Genomic DNA, 20,315 nt, shown 5'->3' with positions numbered 1-20,315 from the left:
TATAGTAAGAAGACATCACCAACCGATCTGGACTTTCTTTAAGGGGGAAATTTACTTGAAGACTTTCCTTAGAACTAACTATCATGGGATCCCATACCTAATAAGAGTCATCCTGTCAGAGTTTTACTGGCAGATGAGTCTTTCTATCTATTGTATTGATACCGCTGTTGCTAAATCTAAGAATATTGGGGAAGATGAAGCGGGAACACTCATTTTAACAATGGCACCAACGGATACTGTCACAGCTAATTTAAGTGCCAGTCCTATACCACCGGGTAGAAGACCCAGATCTCCTCAACGCAGACGCTTTTGGCATAGAAGCTGTCTTCATTCATTTCTGCTCTTGGTCTTACCGGTGCTTTACCCATATCTGTTGTTAGAGTGAAATCATCGGTTGTTCCAGTAACCGATGCTAGTGGTAGTAGGAGTTCTTGGTCAACTATCACTGGTGATGCAGAAGAGGATTGAGTGAAAAGAGGATCACAATAAAGCTAGTAAGGCAAGGTGCGTAGCGGGAATGACCAGTCCCACACCCACGGGCAATAGGAAGAAAATAGGTTGTTCTATAATCTTCTTTCTTACCACCTATATGAAAGACTATTAGATTCCAAAGGCTTTCGTATTCATAAACTAGAATCATATTGGATAGTTATAATATTTATTGCCCCGGAAAAACTTGCACCTTCTATTGTCCACACCCTTAGCTTTTAGATATAAGTTTGGCATATATTTTCTTTCTATCGGATGCGGCAAGGCTTGCTTATTTTGATCGTTGGACACATCCTCTAATCGGTCCCAGAGCGTAAAGTGATTCTGGATGTGAATAAGATTAAGAAAAGGAAGTGCCTCTCGTTAATGTTATTAAGCGATTACATACCTAAGGCACTTGGTTAACCTTCATGCTTCTTCATTTCTCAATATCAGTATCACACATTTCTTTCTTAATTAAAAGAAGTTCTTTGTTTGATGTTTTGATGATCTATACATAGGAGTTGCTGTATTAAAAGGAAAGAGAGTGAGTTCCGACTTAATAAGCTGATATGAGCCCAGCCAGGATAAACCTCCTCTTTGAGCCTAGAATTGAATGGCAGGACTCAATGAATCCAGATAAGAAGACGGGCTTGACTGTCTACATATAAGGCTTTATCGGGAAAAAGTACTTACTATAGGTCTTGGTTTCGAAGTGAATGAAAGGTTTTTATTAGCAGCACGAGTCCACGAATGAGGCTATTTCTTTCCATCGTTAAATAGTAACCAATCTCATCTTCGCCACGCTCCTTTGACCCTATCCCATGTGAGATTTGAAGCAAGGTATTCTGTAGGAGCAATAACATCTTCTGCTACTTCTGCCCCCCCGGGAGAGAGAACTCCTAAACTCAACCTAAGGCAACCTTTCTATTTCAAAGCGAGACCACCTAATTCAAGAAAGGCCAAGAGCAGTTGATGAAAGATAGGTTTGAGTGCCCATTCTTCTCAAAGCCGTAAATAGGGCTTTTGGAGACCTTCTTCCGTCTAGCCTTTGCCTGGCGGCTAAGCTCGGAGACCCAAAGTCTTTCGACTAAGCGCTTTGAGATGACCTAAGAGAATGAGTGGCTTAACGCTCTAACGACTGGGACAAATCCATATCTTTAAATCTCATATCTGACGGAAGTGCCTGAACTCCTTCTTTTGTTTGGAGCGAAATTCCCTCAAAGGGGATGGATAGGTTTCATTGAGTGCCTTACTACTATCATTTTCTTTGTTCGTAATAATAGCCACATGGTGATTTTGATATCCTGTTTCTTCATGGTCATTTGGATAGGTAAAGAAGATTGGAAGTTAAACACAATTTGTAATAAGTTCACTTGCCTAGACATGGTTATTAAACAAAATATTTACAATTCATGTGGTGAGTAATTTATGACGAATTTTTTCTTCCACGTACATCAGCATTAAATAAAAAAAATCAACCGCCGTACTCGATATCCGAAATTTTTGGATCGGATTCAAATACAATTTCAAATATTTTCGGATTTGGATATCCGATTCAAAATCACAATTCTGAACAAATTAAACCTAGTTAATGTAAAAGACAAAACAATTGGATGACAAGATGAACAAATCACAATACAATAAAACTAATATTATTGACAAGATCAAGACCTAGGGAGCTAGTTTAGCTAAGTGCCTAAGCACATTGCGAACAAAGAAAATGATAGTAGTAATTGCACACTCCCAATTAAAGATTTTCCCAAAAAAAAAAGAGAGAACAAATTAAGCAATTCCAAAGTACATTTAACAAAACTTGAAGGATTGCTTATTCTGCTTACTATTATAAGCACTCATCTTAGCCGATTTGACATACAAGAATATAAAAGGTTGCCTACACTGTTATACAGAGTACTAATAAGACCAAATAACATTTTACATTTCATCAATGTCAAAAAACGAGTTAGGATTCTAATAGTAAAAAAAAAACACTTATAGGACTTACATCTTGGATTTGTAAAGAGGATAACTGTCCATTTGCGCCATCACAATGAGGCAAACACACTCAAATTAGAGGATAGTACCAGTGTTGTATTTCAGCCCAATGAACTAATTAGCAACTAAAATCAGCATTTTATACAAAAATTAATCACATTTCTACTTTCTCACAATCTCACCAATCATAAATTCACACATTATAAAAATTGATTCAACATATGCCTAAGATATCAAATTGATTCGAAAAAATTAACAAAAAACCAGAAGTAGTCATAGCAAGTTAGCAACAAAAACCACGATGAATGACTATCGACATTCAGATAAAAACGAAGATTGAGTCTAAACGGAACGGGCTATCAATTCAAGCACGACAACAATAGTGGTGTCATGTTAGTGCTGCACGCCTAAAGACGGTGATATTGTCGCGGTGGTGGTGGATTCCAGCAGTAAGGTGTTGCTGGCGAATATTGTGATGCAAAAACTAAATATCGGATAAGGCATGAATTATTTTATATATCTGACTGCAAATTAACGGAAACGCTTTGTAACAAAAAAATTTAACGGAAACATGTACTACAATCTTTTAATTTGATATATTAATGGAAACAATTATTGCAATCTCTTAACTTTATTCATTAAGCTTAAACAAGGTTTAAAATACATATTTTTACCAAAGCTGGCCTGGAAACAAATACAATGACTGTTGATAACAGTCTGTTAAAACATTTCTTAAATGTGGGTAATATAAGGCACAATCTGTTGGAGTATAGTTTGCATTTCTACACAATAATACAGCTTCACAAGCAAAATATTCAAATCATTTAACGTTCCGCATTTCACAAATAACTTGTGAAATTGAAATTCTTCATGTATAGTCATGAGTTCTTTAATAAAATACGAAATTGAATAACATTATAGGGTTTAGTTTATGCCTTGGGCTTATTTTATCAAACGTGAGATTAAAGAATGATCAGATACTTACTTTTCAATATATAATCAATTAGTATCAACAACATGATTGAGAGTGAAAACCCTTTGAATATACTCATATTATATAAAATTATTGCAACTCATGTGTTTACCCCATTGATAACTCCAAAATAGACATGATTCAACAAGTTGGCCGAAAAAATTTAATATCTGAATATACTACATGAGGTTGATCAATCATATTTCTAACATACTCCACTTGAAAATTTATTGTATAATATATATTATATGGGTCAATGTAATATAATATATATTATATGGGTCAATAATGTGTAATGTAATATATACGTAACTTCATGTAATTTGTTAATTTATAAATAATTATAATATAATTTATCTAATTTGAACTCACTTAAATAAAATGTTAATTCGCCACTTCACTTGAAATATCACACTACTTTGCGTCTATAGACACTTATTTAAATCTTCTAGAAAGAGTCGACGGACTCTTCTATTCTAGTCTTCCTGGTGCCCGTGGGTGACAGCCTGCACTATGAGTGCTTGCTGCTCCGCCCACAGCGCTTGCTGCCTCCCCTCCAAATCCTCGATACGCTCTACGGCAGCGCGAATGCGCACTTTTTTCCTGGCATGATGTTCTAACACTCCTCAAAAAGAGGTTTAGCACTCTACGACGTTATTCCATCTCATTTTGCAGTTGCCCCATTTCGGCAGCAATTGCATAAAGCCTGTTTGCAGCATCCATAGCCATACATGCAAGTAATCAATTTATTTTATTTGAATTTTATGAAGTGAAGACACTTATCGAGCTTCCATTTATAGAGTGGTAGAGGAGTCTCGCCATGCAGTACGAATTGCATGGAAAACCTAATTCTAACAACTATAACCACGCTGCCTGTATGAACAAACAAACTTTGCAGAACCGTTTCACCTAATCGATCGTGGTGAAGTCAGCAATGGTTTCGGCAGATCATCCACGTCACGAATTGGATGGCAGGCCCAATTCTGACTAGTTCTCCGCACTACTTATTTGCAGTTCAAATACTCTTATGCCTATTTAGTGAAAAACTGGCTGGCTCTGGCTACCTTGTGGAGTAAACAAAAGATCCCCAAATCACACTGCCTATATGAACAAACAAGCTTTGTACAACCAGCTATCGTGGAAAAGATTCCATATTCTATGCCAATGGACTCGTGACATCCATGTACGGAGTCGTCAAATGAGCCACGTTAATAAAGCCCAAGCTTATACGCATTGGCCCACAGGGTGCCCCAATAGGGCCCGAATGAAAGACCCAAGCCTACATGTACATGGACCATCCTACAAATTAAGACTTGGGTCTGTTTCGATGAAAGCCCACAAAAGGGAACAAGCCTACCCATCATCAAAGAAAGCCCAAATGCTTGAATGATGACCTCATTGTCACTTCATCTCTTTCCTTTCAGTCGAGTATCTTGAAACCTCTTGAAAACTAGTTTCTCAACCCCACATTCTATGCTTTGCCGATCTTGGCTCAATCTGAATTGGTATGATTTTCAGTACAGGACGTAAGCATCATGCATGGGTGGGAGATGGAAAGGACGAAAGGTCGCTCTTTGGTCAACAAAACAAGCGAAGGTCTTGACCTAGAAGGATCGAAGAGAGCGCTAGTAGATCGAGCTGTAGGTGCATGGACTTGTGTAAAGGAAGAGAAAGAGAGCAACTCCTTTCACAGCTCGTCAGTTATACCCCTTAGTTACTTCGCTTTCCTTCTACTAGCCCGAAGGGAAATAAAAGAGTATAAAAGTGGAATATCATGAGTGTTTATAAAATGATTTTACTCTACACCCTCAACCCAGTATCTACTAATAAGCTAACTGGAAAGCTTCAAAGCGGTGAAGGAATCCAATTACAAACCTGAAAGGTCTTAGCTCCAAAACGCTTTCACCTCCGAATCAAACCACATCATGGCATAGATATCAACAGGTCTGAATGAGACTTTGTTGGATTGATCATGATTCTATACAGAGAATGCGATATCCCTATCTAATGGGTTTGACATATGAGGTTCAAAAGTCTCGTTTTGAATTATTGAGATTGGCCTTTTGATCAAAGCATCAGATCAGGAAAGAAGGGATGAATGAGAACACCGACGACCTTCTCTCACTTCGCTACAGGCCAACTATGCTTTGCCTTTCTATTATTCTCTCTTGGGTCTCTATTGATGTTTAATTGACTGAACTTCCACCTTTGAAAAGTGAAGAATCTAGGCTCTTATGTTGTAGCCAGGAGCTATTTTTCACGTGGTAACACAAAAAGAAAGAAGGCGCAAGCCGATGAGACGGTCAAGGCTTACAAAGAAGCTTAGAAAGAAGTGTCGTTGTTCGACGCCATGGTTTTATGTTCAGGGCTCAGCTCATCTGGGATGAAGGGAGGTTTTCTTGATGATATGGCGGGCTCCAAGCTATACCCTTCTCTGCTACTAAATCATAGATCTTCTAGAGAAGACCAAAGCGAACTCGATTCGCATCTCATCCTCCATTCTTTCTCATAAACTGATGCAGAAAAGAAGTCACTTAAGGTTCGCAGATCTGAGCCAATAGGCTTAGGTTCAAAGATCTTAGCCTTTAAAGGCTAAGGAAAGATCCGGTGAATTCACGACATTAGCCAGCCGCTTAAATACTAAACCCTAATAGCCAATTGCAACCAAGACTTGCGAATACTCATGTTCTTTGGTACCCTGCTAAGGGTGGGTCAATCCTACTAAGAACCATGCTAAGGCTTCGGGCGAGAAAATGAACTAATGGGTGATAGGGGCGTATGAAAGTGACGGAAGATCTGTGTAAGGGCATGCGGAGTTGGAACCTCGCTGGCTTGGCCTAAGAATGCAAACGCACATTGATAGCCGATTCATAAAAGATGATTCTTTCATATAAAAGGTATCCTACCTATCGGAAGTCTTTGTTGGGTTCCTTTCAACCATCTTCCTTTTGAAAGAAAGATAGTATCCTCCCTTACTTCATTTCTTTAATAAGAAAGAGCACTATTGTAGGGAATAATTTCAAGCGTTAACCCCCTAGCTTGAACCCCACTGTGATCATACACTAAAGTATGGTGGCGTCCAAAAGGGAAGAAGATAGAGCAAAAGAGTCGCCAACAAGTTTTTTAGGAACTTGTAAACCGTTCACAGGGTGAAGGTTACACCCCTTAACGATTCAAGAGATCGTCAACTCCATAAGGTCTTGAACCAAATAGGGTCCGGGGATGAAAGTACAAATCCAACCTAAAAGAGATTGAACCTGTCCTAATAATAGGCCTCTACTTTATTCTGATCGTATTCAAGTGCGCTTTCTGACTAACAAACAATCAATAGGATTAGCCCTAAACCTGTTTATCTATGTTGGTTGAATTTAATGCACAAATAAAACTATTATTGGCGATCACTTGAATTATAATCAAATTAACCCTAACAAGATTATTAATTATATTATTAAGCGTGATTACAAGTACCAATTCCCTTTAAACATGCATAAAAGGTGTGATCAACCAATAACAATATATAATCAAGCAACATCACAATAATCAAAATAATAAAATTATAATCATAACAATCATAATTAAAAACAATCATTATAACAATTATAATCATAAATCATAAAAAATAATCATAATAATGTTAAAGCATAATAATAGCAAGATCCTAGGCATGATACTAACAAGATTAATAACAAACCCAAGCATGTCACTAAGAAATAAAAATCATATACTTAACCCTAACATGATACTAACAATCATAAATATTAGGAAGAACATACGAAGCATCGTAACAACCATATTTGATATTAAATTTACCCTAGACATGATACTAGGAATCAAAACAACAATCTAAGCATGATTTCTATATCATAACATCAATAAAAACCATTAAAGTACTTACTTTGATGCCTCTACCTCTTTCTAATAACAAAATACACACGTTAGTAACTTCAAGGAAAATAATAAAATCAAAATAAATAAATTAAATAATGGAAATAAAGATTTGGGACCAAACCCTCATAAATTAAACCTTTCACGTCTAGGGCGAAGGCAACTTCAAATATGGCTAGGTGTTTCTAGATCTAATGAATTCGAAATTTTTGTATTTGAGAGAAGCTAGTTTAGAAAAGAGAGAAAGAGAGAGTAAAAAATCAAGAGAATCTTGATGAGAGTTCGTAGATTAATTATTGATGAAAACTGGTTATCGAAAACGGAGTTTTTAATACGTTATTTATAAAGAAAATAAGCCAAAAAGATAAAATATCAAAACAGAGTCTGGCGCACATAAAACTCGATCAGCGCCAACGCTGGCTATTGGCGCCAGGCGCAATGCTGGCGCCAGGCGCTACAACGTTTGGCTCTGATTCAGAAAATCACGTGTTTTCTTAAAATCAGATAAAAATTGCCGTACAGGAGGATAAAATTGTATTTTCCTCAAAAATGCTCTTTGATTTTAATTAAAACTCTGAAAAGTCAACAAAAGTCAATTTATCAATGCTAATTGAATTAGGAATGAAAAGAACTTTCTAGAAGAATCTAGAAGACTAAAACCATTCCTAATTGCATTAGGAATGATAAATCTATATTAGGCCCTCCCCTAGATCATTGGACCGCATATAAGGCTCAAACCGGGCCCATTTTAGTAATTTGGCCATAACTTCCTCAATATTCATCGGAATTGGGCTTATAATATATCGTTGGAAAGCTCTTGTCAAGCCCCATCCAACTACACTATTATTGGACCCATATCATGGACCAACCAAACTGGATTGGCTGTTTTCTTAAAATAAGTTTTCAAAAACAGGGAGAAGAGAAAAGAAATTAAAACTATCCGCAACACTAGACTTTCCACACTTTCACTTCATTCGATTATGATTCGACGCGAAATATACTCATCAATGGGTTTGGTTTTGGGGAGACACAAATGGGTGTCTACATAAGCCCCCACTTTGACTGAGTTTGGAGAAACGCAAGTTTCGAAAACAAAAGTCAAAGTATCGATAGGGACGGAGAATGATTCAGAACGTTTTGCGATCCTAAACCACTCTTGTAACGCCGATACCTGCAAAACTAGCGTTAGTTAAACAGATAAAAGAGTTAAGAAACGCATATCTTGCACCGTCGAGCACACGTCTCTGAAAATAACCGATTTGCTGTTGCTTTATAGTTTTGATGACCTCCTGCCAAGAGAATGCCATCCCGCTTGAAAACTTCTACGCTTGTAACTGTTCCCAATTTAGAAGATTGCTTCGCTTGAAACGATCCTCTCCCGCTATGATAATATTCCACGTCCAAGGGAATACCAACGAAGATTGCTTCGCTTGAAACAATCCTCATTTGTTGTGATAATTTTCCAAGAAAAATTACCGAAGATCTCCGCTTTGTCGGTCCTTAAAAGCTCGCTTGAACTTTGCTTCTGTTATGCCAGTACGTCGACGGTTTTCTGCTTGTGAACCATTATGTCCGTGCTTTTGCTATGATGACAATCCTCTTTTATTTGGGAATAGTTGCCAACACAACTCATGTATGATGTATGACAATCCGATTTAGGGAAAGTTGTCAATGTTTCGTAACAATCCATCCTTGGAAATGTTGTCACGATGAAGCGACAATCCGTATCTCGAAAAATTTGCCAAAATCCAATTTTTGGGAAAAGTTGCCAATGTTTCGTAACAATCTGTCATAAGAATTTTGCTACGATCGACAATTCACATCTTGGAATATAACTCTTGAAAGCTATCCAACTTGGAAATTTGCCAACACTGTGCGACAATCCTTTTAGGAAATTATTGCCACTATTGACAATCCGCGTCTTGGAACATTTGCCAAAAAAGAGTCGATCGACAATCCACTTCGGGAAAATTTACCACTTACTGAAATGAATGACAATCCACGTTGAGGAACCTTTGCCGATTTTTATGATGAATAGAATCCTACAACAATCCTTTGGGAAATTTTGCCATATTGAACTAGGTGTATGACAATCCAATCTCAGAAAACTTGCCAGCGATGATAATCCAAACTTGGAAAAATTGCCAAACAGAGAAGGAACACGACAATCCATGCTTGGAAACTTTGCTAGAGATGACAATCCAATCTTGAAAAAATTGTCGTTGAAGAAGATGCACGACAATCCATTCTTGGAAATATTGTTAGTTGGGGATGACAATCCAATTTTGGGAAAAATTTGTCGTTTAATAAAAATGTGCGACAATCCATATTTGGAAATATTGTCATTTAAGTGCTTGCTTTTAAACCGATTGTGATGAACCAGTGTTTTAGGCGCTTAAGCTAAGTGAGACGATCTTTCGTCAGGTCGATCACTTAGGCTGTAATCAAACCGACTACTTAATCATGTCAAATTGCTTATAGGGGCTAACTGGCGTACCAAGGAACCCGAAATTGCTGTATGAGGTCGAAATCACCTTTTTGAGAGGCTTCGAGCTCTGTCGCTGCTGAAATATCTCTGGCGCCAAAAATTGACTCTGTTGCCAGACGCTGTGATCTAGCGCCAAGCGCTGAAATCTATTTCCAGACGCTAGATGTTTTCGTCCGGCGCTGGAGTAGGGTCTTCCCTGTTCTGCTGCACCTGTAATTATTTTTTACTATAGAACTTTGCTAATCTCTTTAATCATCTTAGGGCTGACCTAAGGTTTAACGTTGCTTGATTTCATCGACTTGACATGACTCAAGGTATAAACTTGACTCTTTGTGATTGACTTGAGGTTGACTCGACTCGAAGTGAAATAACACGTGTGACTCATGACCCGTGTGTGCATAGTGTTGATTCAATGTGACTTCAAAATGCAAAAACAAAATTTTCCGTCATTTTTGTGGAGGGTACCGACTTTCTCCCAAAAAAGAAAGACGTGAAAAAGAAAGAAGCGAAGTTTTTGAAGGTGCATATTGAATGAGCTTAGTCAAATGTTGTTTGATACTATCTCTCAAGGTGCAAGGATTAATCCATCCTAGGCTATCTGAATGGTTGATTCCATGATGAAAGTACTTAGGTAACTTAGGCACGGAGACTAAGCACTTCATACTTCGTGATGCAGTAACAATTATGATTGATGAGTGATGTTGATATGACAAGGCATGCTTCAGCGTTATGTTAAGATTTCATGACAAAGGGTTCCTAAGGGAAGTACATTTGGTCATGTATCCGTGATTTGTGTGAAAGTGACACTAAAGTTAGGCCGTAAGGGATAAGTGTGTGGAAAGATATTATTCTTAGAAGAGTCAAATGGTGGTAACTCTTAGTCTAGGTAGGCTAATGATGTAGGGATCAAGCCCACAAGTCTAGCTCTAAGTAAATAGGGATGAACATAGGGGATCCCTTGATATGATCGTATTGTGTGAATATGAATATGAATGCATGTTTATTACGGCTGCACCTCGATGTGAGGTTGCCTACGTATTCGTTAGGAATCAGGCCGAACGTAGCTCTAGCCGAACCTCGCACAAGTGTGTATACCTCAAAAAGGTCTTTTTAAGGGTTGTAACGTGGTTAGGCTAAAAGTTATAGAAGAAGGGGATAAAGGCTCAAGACCCTCGATAAGCCCCCAAGGTGTGCAACCTTACTTTTGAATCTTTGTATTTTTATGCTTGAGTTTCTACTCCTTTTTAGCTCTTTTTTTTTTTTGCTTTTACATTTTATATTTTTATAAGTGTGGACAATCCCGATCATGCGGTCTATCACTCACTTGACATTCATGTTTCTCATGCGCGGTACCAAGCACTCGATAAGAGACACAATCTGAGACGTGTTCATATCAAAGACATTTTCATGTTAAAGACATTGGAACACTTGCCCTTTTGTACACTTTTATTATTATTTATTTTTTTTTTGTTTATTATTTATTATTTTTTTTGTTTATTATTTTTTATTTTGATCTTTTGAAATCACTCAAGCTTTTGAGATTGCATAAGTTACACACCATCCCATCCCAAGGTTAGGTAGATGTGGGTTGAAAAAAGAAAGGTCTATCGTTAGACGAGGCTCAAAGTGGTTTATGAAGAAAGGATTGTAAATTTGAAGGATGAAAGCAATATGATGTGGCTACAAGAGGTGCCTCAAATCATTGATATACCTTGTGCTTAATTCGACAATGATTTTTTTTTTAATGCAATGTTATGAAATTAAATGATCATATGCAAGAGAAAAAAATGCTCATTTTATTTAAGGAAAAGAAATAAAGAATCTACAAAAATAATCTAAGGGAAAAGAAAGGTGCCTATGCTAGACTTATTGGGGAAAGGAAAAAATGAAAAAGAAATAGAAAAAGAGGTCATGAAATCTTGTCGTTGAATCTCGCCTCTTGTCTTGTGTCATTCGCTTCATCATCACCCAGTCTTCTCGCTAGCGAGAGGCAATGGGATTTTGTTTGCTTCTATGAGATCTTGAATGAGATTTTGAAACCTGTAGCATTCATCAGTGGTATGACCGTTTCCTCGATGGTACTTGCAATAGGAGTTTGGATTCCATCTCGAAGATCGATTTTCTGGCGTTGGATCCTCGGTAGGGCCAATAGGTTTGATTAATCCTCGATCATAGAGACGGTCGAAAGAAGCATCATAGGTCATTCCAATGGATGTGAGTTCTCTCCTGGGTTTCCTTTTAGATCCTTGATTGCCTATGGCTAAGACACCATTATGGTCAAAGGTACTAACATTATTACTAGAGTGGGCGTTTTCGGAAGAAGAAGGATTGTCGTTCTTCTTTCCTTTCCACCCACTGTGGTTACTATTGTTAGTAGCTTTTTGTTTTGCGAGGTCATATTCGATTTCAATTCCGATGTCATAAACGGCCTTGAAAGTATTCAGATTGTGTTGATATTTTAAATGCTTTGAATAATTCTCTTGAAGATTCTTGATAAACATCCTCACAGATTCTTTTTCAGTGGGCACCTCAATCATCTTAGTGGAAGTTTCTCTCCATTTATTAAAGAAAGAAGTAAAGCCTTCCTTATCCTTTTGTCTTAGCATCTCAAGTTATCTGTGATCGGTTTTAACTTGAATATTGCACTTGTACCTATTAATGAAAGCGTTTAATATCGATTCCCAGGTAGAGGTTTTCTCTTTGTCAAGGGAGAAGAACCATTATTGGCAAACGGTTTCAAGAGATAGTGAGAACAGAGAGGGGAAAACCTTCTTATCGATACCCTTAATGTTCATTATAGTTTCAAAAGCTCTTAGATGAAAGTAAGGGTTATTTGTTGCCTTGAATTTTGGGATGTCAGTGGCATTGAACTTATGCGGAAGAAGTTCTTTGTCCAGCGAGACCCCTTGTGAACTCATGCCCTGAAATTTATAGTCACTAGATAGCTTTCTCAAACTTTCTTGCATGAGGTTCATTTGTTGTTGCTTCACAGGGTCATCAATTTTGAGGGTTAAGGCCTTTAACACCTCAGTCATGTCATTCAATTGACTCCTAAGTTCATTGACTTCTTCTTGACTTGCCATTATCTTTTTAGCCTTCCTCTTTTGACGAATTGGTTTATCAAAAAGTGAGACTTGAATAAAGAGGTTGTCCTTGATTAATTGCCCTTCTCTCCTCGACCAAGTACTGTGGAAAAGGAATTTGGGGATATTCGTTGTTAATTATTTGACTCAAACTCTATTCAACATGCAAGGGGTGGAAGAAGTGAAGAAAGATTGGAATAGAATGTGAAGAAAAATGATGTAGATGGAGGGATATGAAGAATTAGGAATAGAATGTACCCCCAACTTAAATGACGGAAAAAACCGACTCATGCATGAACCTAAGACATGGTCATGGTGACATATGCTCAAAGTGTATGCTAAGACTGGTGAGTGTGGGTGATATGTTTGGACTCTTGTGTAAGACCATGGGACTAGACTGTGTGACTAGACTCAATTAATGACTCGACAAGGTATTATTGACAGTAAAATTTAACCGAATTATTTAGCAAACTTATTAATAAGACGCTAGGTGATGACTCAGCCAATAATCCGAATTGTCGGCAAAACGACAGGATTGGCGTCGCACTGTGTAGTGTAGCGCTAAACGATAGAGTTGTCTCCAGGCGCCATACTCCACAGAGTGGCGCTACAGTCCAGACTTTGGCGCCAATGCTGGAGCTTCAATCTGGGACTGTTTTCGGCGTTATTAATCAACAGGGGTATGCCTAAAGTCGTACTAGGTCAATTCTGATTAAAATATTAGACTTTATTGACTCAAATTAATTAATTAATTAGGAAAAGTTCTTTAAGTCATTAATTTATTAAATCTCAACACAAGTCAAACAAACGGTTAAGAAAAACATAGTATATGCACAACAAATAATGCACAATTAGTCAAGTAGGCACAATATGATGCAATGAATGCAACCAAACCATGGCTCTAGTTCTATAAAGTTCGGGATATGGTTTAGTCAATAGAGGGTCCATGGTTAATTGTCCAGATGCACCGCGCGGAAGCCTAACCATGAAGGGTTGGCGCGAGTGGATGGGACACCGCGAGTTTTAGAAAAACTCACTTCCATGGTTTGGTGAATTCAACATTCTCGGATGTACCCTTTGTTGCTCAGAGCGTTCAATCAGGTAGATGGAGCATGAATTCCCAGAGGGTTATGTCCATATGTAGAACACATATGGGTTTTAGAAAAGTGAGAAAAACTCAATCAGGAAGTAGGATCGAGCAAACAATGCGAAAAACTAGTCGAAATTAGAACGCATATTTCTGGCTCGGTATTGGAAGAATTTAGCGCCATGTTTTAGCTGTAGCGCCTGGCGCCAATGCTGGCATCTGGCGCTACAGTTAAAAATATGGCGCCAATCCTCTGGTCGCTGACACTAATTCCTACATGCCTCAGCAGCTTTCTGTGCTTGATAAAATTTTCCAGTTTCGCGCAATGTTATTTAGGTCCTAGTTGTGAAAGATATTTCTCAAATTTTTTACGTGTAAAATCCTATGTTTTTAACTCATTACAGATGGTCTTTTTAATGAGATCTTTTTTATGCATATGACAATAATGTTAATCAAAATTACGCACATGAAATACTTAGAACGTTTCGAGTCTCATCCACTCATTCTAGATCATTTCCGAAACAAATTCAGGAATTAAAATAGAAATCCTCCCCAGTGGAGTCGCCAAAAATTGTAGGGAATAATTTCAAGCGTTAACCCACTAGCTTGAACCCCACTGTGATCATACACTAAAGTACGGTGGCGTCCAAAAGGGAAGAAGATAGAGCAAAAGAGTCGCCAACAAGTTTTTTAGGAACTTGTAAACCGTTCACAGGGTGAAGGTTACACCCCTTAACGATCCAAGAGATCGTCAACTCCATAAGGTCTTGAACCAAATAGGGTTCCGGGATGAAAGTACAAATCCAACCTAAAAGAGATTGAACCTGCCCTAATAATAGACCTCTATTTTATTCTGATCGTATTCATGTGCGCTTTCTGACTAACAAACAATCAATAGGATTAGCCCTAAACCTGTTTATCTATGTTGGTTGAATTTAATGCACAAAAAAACTATTATTGGCGATCACTAGAATTATAATCTAATTAAAACTAACAAGATTATTAATTATCTTATTAAGCGTGATTACAAGTACCAATTCCCTTTAAACATGCATAAAAGGTGTGATCAAGCAATAACAATATATAATCAAGCAACTTAACAATAATCAAAATAATAAAATTAAAATCAAACAATCATAATTAAAAATAATCATTATAACAATTATAATCATAAACCATAAAAAATAATCATAATAATGTTAAAGCATAATAATAGCAAGATCCTAGGCATGATACTAACAAGATTAATAACAAACCCTAGCATGTCACTAAGCAATAAAAATCATATACTTAACCCTAACATGATACTAACAATCATAAATATTAGGAAGAACATAAGAAGCATCGTAACAACCATATTTGATATTAAATTTACCCTAGACATGATAATAGGAATCAAAACAACAATCTAAGCATGATTTCTATATCATAACATCAATAAAAACCATTAAAGTACTTACTTTGATGCCTCTACCTCTTTCTAATAACAAAATACACACGTTAGTAACTTCAAGGAAAATAATAAAATCAAAATAAATAAATTAAATAATGGAAATAAAGATTTGGGACCAAACCCTCAGAATTTAAACCATTCACGTCTAGGGCGAAGGCAACTTCGAATATGGCTAGGTGTTTCTAGATCTTATGAATGCGGAATTTTTATATTTGAGAGAAGCTAGTTTAGAAAAGAGAGAAAGAGAGAGTAAAAAAACAAGAGAATCTTGATGAGAGTTCGTAGATTGATTATTGATGAAAACTGGTTATCGAAAACGGAGTTTTTAATACGTTATTTATAAAGAAAATCAGCCAAAAAGATAAAATATCAAAACAGAGTCTGGCGCACATAAAACTCGATCATTGCCAACGCTGGCTATTGGCGCTAGGCGCCAACGTTAGCGTCAGGCGCCAATGCTGGCTCTAGGCGCCAAGCGTAGCGCCAGGCGCTACATCTGGCGTTTGGCTCTGATTCAGAAAATCACTTGTTTTCTTAAAATCAGATAAAAATTGCCGTACAGGAGGATAAAATCGTAGTTTCCTAAAAAATTCTCTTTGATTTTAATTAAAACTCTGAAAAGTCAACAAAAGTCAATTTATCATTGCTAATTGAATTAGGAATGAAAAGAACCTTCTAGAAGAATCTAGAAGACTAAAACCATTCCTAATTGCATTAGGAATGATAAATCTATATTAGGCCCTCCCCTAGATCATTGGACCGCATATAAGGCTCAAACCGGGCCCATTTATTAATTTGGCCATAACTTCCTCAATATTCATCGGAATTGGGCTTTATAATATATCGTTGGAAAGCTCTTGTCAAGCCCCATACAACTAAACTACTATTGGACCCATATCATGGACCAACCAAACTGGATTGGATGTTTTCGTAAAATAAGTTTTCAAAAACAGAGAGAAGAGAAAAGAAATTAAAACTATCCGCAACACTAGACTTTCCACACTTTCACTTCATTCGATTATGATTCGACGCGAAAGGTACTCATCACTGGGTTTGGTTTTGGGGAAACACAAATGGGTGTCTACAGCTATCAAGCTTCCATTCTCTTTGTAAAGTCACCGCCGTACTAGTTATCTTAATCCGAACAACTAGACCTTACCTACTCACTCTTACAGAAAACGAATGAAGTACCGAGCCGGAAACCTAACTAGGAATCAAACTAGCCTTCTCCCTTATTTATTTTATGAACTCACTGACTCCTTTTTACTCTCTTTCTTGTCTCCCCCACTTCGTTCCTTTCCTATTGTTGAGTGACTCAAGCGAGTCTATTTCGTTCTTCTTTCTTAAAAGAGTGGCTAATTCCACTCTTCCCTTCTTCTGCCTTGGCTGGTTGCTGGTTAGTTTGAGGATTCTCACTTCCCTTCTTTGAGCATATCATGAACGACGTCAGACATCAAGAACAAGGTACGTCAGTCACTGTCCTGTTAAGGAGTGAAACCACTCGATTGTAAGGAGAGGGCAGGTACGTGTAGTCACTCAAAGCTGTCTATATGAGTAAGTACGTACCTACATTGAATACGTGAAAGCAAATCGCTCGTATCCCATACCCATGGGCTACTTCACTGGTACATTAGATAGTTAAGTCTCTTATATTTAAGGTAAAGGCGTTAGCTCCCCTCACTTCGCTCGACTTGCTTCGTTTCTTTAGCAGCTACGAAAGAGCTCGCTCGTAAAGTCTCATAGCCAGATCCTTCTCCCTACCTACGATCGAGTATCTTCTCACCTCTCCTTTCACTCGAGTAACTTCTTTATGCCCTTACACGAGACGCAGATAGCGAGCAGACAGTTAGATTCTTATTGAGAAAACCACCTTTCTGTCTTCATATGGGATTCTCCACATGAGGATCATTAGAAGGCCATATAGAGCCAAATAGAATAGAATATAAATTCTACATTCTTGGGCAGAAAAAGGACTGGGGTTTAGCTCTTTAAAGTCCCCAGAAGGATAAATAAACATTATTTTCCTTTCTTTCCAGACGTCTCATCCCTTTCTTCTCCTACCTCTTTAACTAGTAGAAAGGTCTCGCTTCCTCTTCCTTTGGTCGAGTGAGTCAAGCTTCCTGTAGGAAACTAGGAAACAAACTGGTAAATTTCTCTTCTATCTTACTGAATCACTCAACTTAGATTCCTGCATCGTTTGCATACATCCCCTGTCCGGTCCGGGATAAGGGCTTGAAGGCGAAAAAAAACATTAGCAGCTTCAACCGAAGAATGGGATGAATTGCTACCTTTTGGAAGAACTCATCCATAGGGCCTCCTCAGCCCGCCTTGGTTCAAATACCTTTCTTTTTCACTTTATCCTACACTATGGATGAACTCATCCATTGTGTAATTTTAATACTGTTGTTCATTGCTATACCATCATTAGAACAATCACTTACTTTTGACAATTATATGATTGCAGAAGATGATCTAGAATTGGGTCAATCACGTTTATTAGAAGTGGACAATAGAGTGGTTGTACCAGCCAAAACTCATATACGTATTATTGTAACATCTGCTGATGTACTTCATAGTTGGGTTGTACCTTCCTCAGGTGTCAAATGGCATGTTGTAGTTGGGGGGGGGGGGGTTCTCGTTTTAGCGTATAGTATGAATCATGAGGTCGTTCTCGCAGTGGACCTACCTGATCTCAACCTCCTACCTCCTGCCGAAGCGGAAATAGAAGAGTTTCCATATCAAGATGATCGGGTTATTGGTGGGGAATCCTTCTTAGACATCAAGCGCCGCCTTTTGATGAGATACGACGGGTTCGCCCCTGCGCACGAAATCTACATAGCCCACATTTGAGCGCAGGACTTGTTTGAGCGAAAAGTCCAAATAATTCAAATGATGCAGGAACTGGACCCAAATCAAAGTGCTAATTAGGAGAACAGAGGAGCGAGGACCCTCGATAATGCGAGGTCCACTACGGGGGAGCCGAAGCTCGAACAACTATCCTTAATCTTGAAAGATCTTCGAGAGCGGTCTCTACTCTCGAGATTTTATATTCCCCTTCAAGAAAAAATTAGGGGGCTTCGGTAGTGGTTTACTTTTGGTTTCATTCATATTTCGATATGCATTTTGGCAAGTCCAAAAAATGTAAACTCAATTCATAGGATTGCAAAGTGTTGAATTTCCGCCAAATTTTACATTTTTTAATTGTATTCTCTGGGTGGTCTAACGACCTGCAGATGTAGGATGGCCTCCACCGAACTACGTTACCAAAGCGATCCCTTCTTGGCGTAAGGTAGGTGTAGGTCCGATTCTCACCTATGTCAGTTCGATACTGAAAGATCGTTAGTGTGTATTCTAAACCTTTCACCGCCACTATTGGTTCGATTTCCCTACGATGTGTGTCATTCCCCTAACCCTGATCAATATTTCTTTGCTAATGATAAAAATGACAAAGAAATAATAAAAGCAATGGAAGAACATGAAAATAAATGGTAGTTATCGAAGACACAGAAACAGTTAATATTTCCAATGATACGACTATTAAAGAAGTAAAAATTGGATTAACACTAAGTCAAGATGAACGCAAAGAGCTAATTAACTTGCTTAGTGAATTTGTTGATGTATTTGCTTGGTCATACCAAGATATTCCAGGAATTAACAGGGATATAGCTCAGCATACGATACCACTCATTCCAGGTATGAAGCCTGTCAAACAAAAGCTGCGCCGTATGAAACCGGATGTGGCTCTCAAAATTAAAGAAGAAATCAGAAAGCAATTGGTCGCAGGTTTCATCAAAGTATCCAAAGTGGATAGCAAATGTGGTTCTAGTCCCAAAGAAGGATGGAAGGGTCAGAATGTGTGTTGATTACAGGGACCTCAATAAGGCAAGCCCGAAAGATGGGTTCCTCTACCTCACATTGACATTCTGGTCGATAACACAGCAAACCATGCACTCCTATCGTTCATGGACGACTACGCCGGATATAATCAAGTATTAATGGCCGAAGAAGATATGGAGAAAACCACATTCATCACACAATGGGGTACATATTGCTATACGGTAATGCCATTCGGGTTGAAAAATGCGGGTGCCACCTACCAAAGAGCAGCCACAACATTATTACATGATATGATGCACAAAGAGGTGGAGGTCTATGTCGATGATATGATCGTTAAGTCTAAAGATCGCCCAGGCCACATCATTGCACTTCTCAAGTTCTTTGAAAGACTCCACAAGTACAACATGAGATTAAATCAAGCAAAGTGTGCATTCGGAGTCATGTCAGGCAAATTACTTGGATATGTGATTAGTTCTCGAGGGATTGAAATAGATCCCACAAAAGTCAAAGCGATCATGGCCATGCCATCGCCTAAGAATGAGAAGGAAATTCGAGGCTTCATTGGAAGGCTGCAATATATAAGTAGGTTCATATCAAAACTCACAGCGATATGTGAACCTATTTTCAAGAAGCTTAAGAAAAATGTCCCAGTCACATGGGATGATGATTGCCAAAAAGCTTTCGACAAAATCAAAGAGTACCTAGCAAACCCAGCTGTGCTAGCGCTAACAATACCTGACTTTCCTCTTCGACTCTACCTTACGGTCACAAGAGAAACGATGGGGGCAATGCTAGCACAAGAGATCGAAATCAAGGAGAATGCAATTTACTACTTGAGCAAGAAACTTCAAAGATACGAGACACAATACACACCACTTGAAAAGTTGTGTCTCGCACTTGTGTGGGATGCAAAGAAACTAAGACATTACATGCTCACTCATACAGTGTATGTCGTGTCCAAGATGGATCCAAATACTTGTTCGAAAAAGCAACACTCAATGGCAGATTATCAAGGTGGATAGTCAATCTTGCTCAGTTTGAGTTGA

General features: G+C 38.1%; 1 pseudogene; it reads left to right on the top strand.

The window, feature by feature from the left end:
* The first annotated feature begins 11,802 nt into the window (after positions 1 to 11,802).
* On the top strand, positions 11,803 to 18,516 carry LOC145625296 (uncharacterized; annotated as a pseudogene).
* The last annotated feature ends 1,799 nt before the right edge of the window (positions 18,517 to 20,315 follow it).

The sequence above is a fragment of the Chenopodium album genome, chromosome 3 (genome assembly GCF_948465745.1).
Source record: "Chenopodium album chromosome 3, dcCheAlbu1.1, whole genome shotgun sequence".
NCBI classification, from domain to species: Eukaryota; Viridiplantae; Streptophyta; class Magnoliopsida; order Caryophyllales; family Amaranthaceae; genus Chenopodium; species Chenopodium album.
The sequence above is the reverse complement of the archived record's forward strand: the minus strand, read 5'-3'. Positions and strand labels throughout refer to the sequence as shown.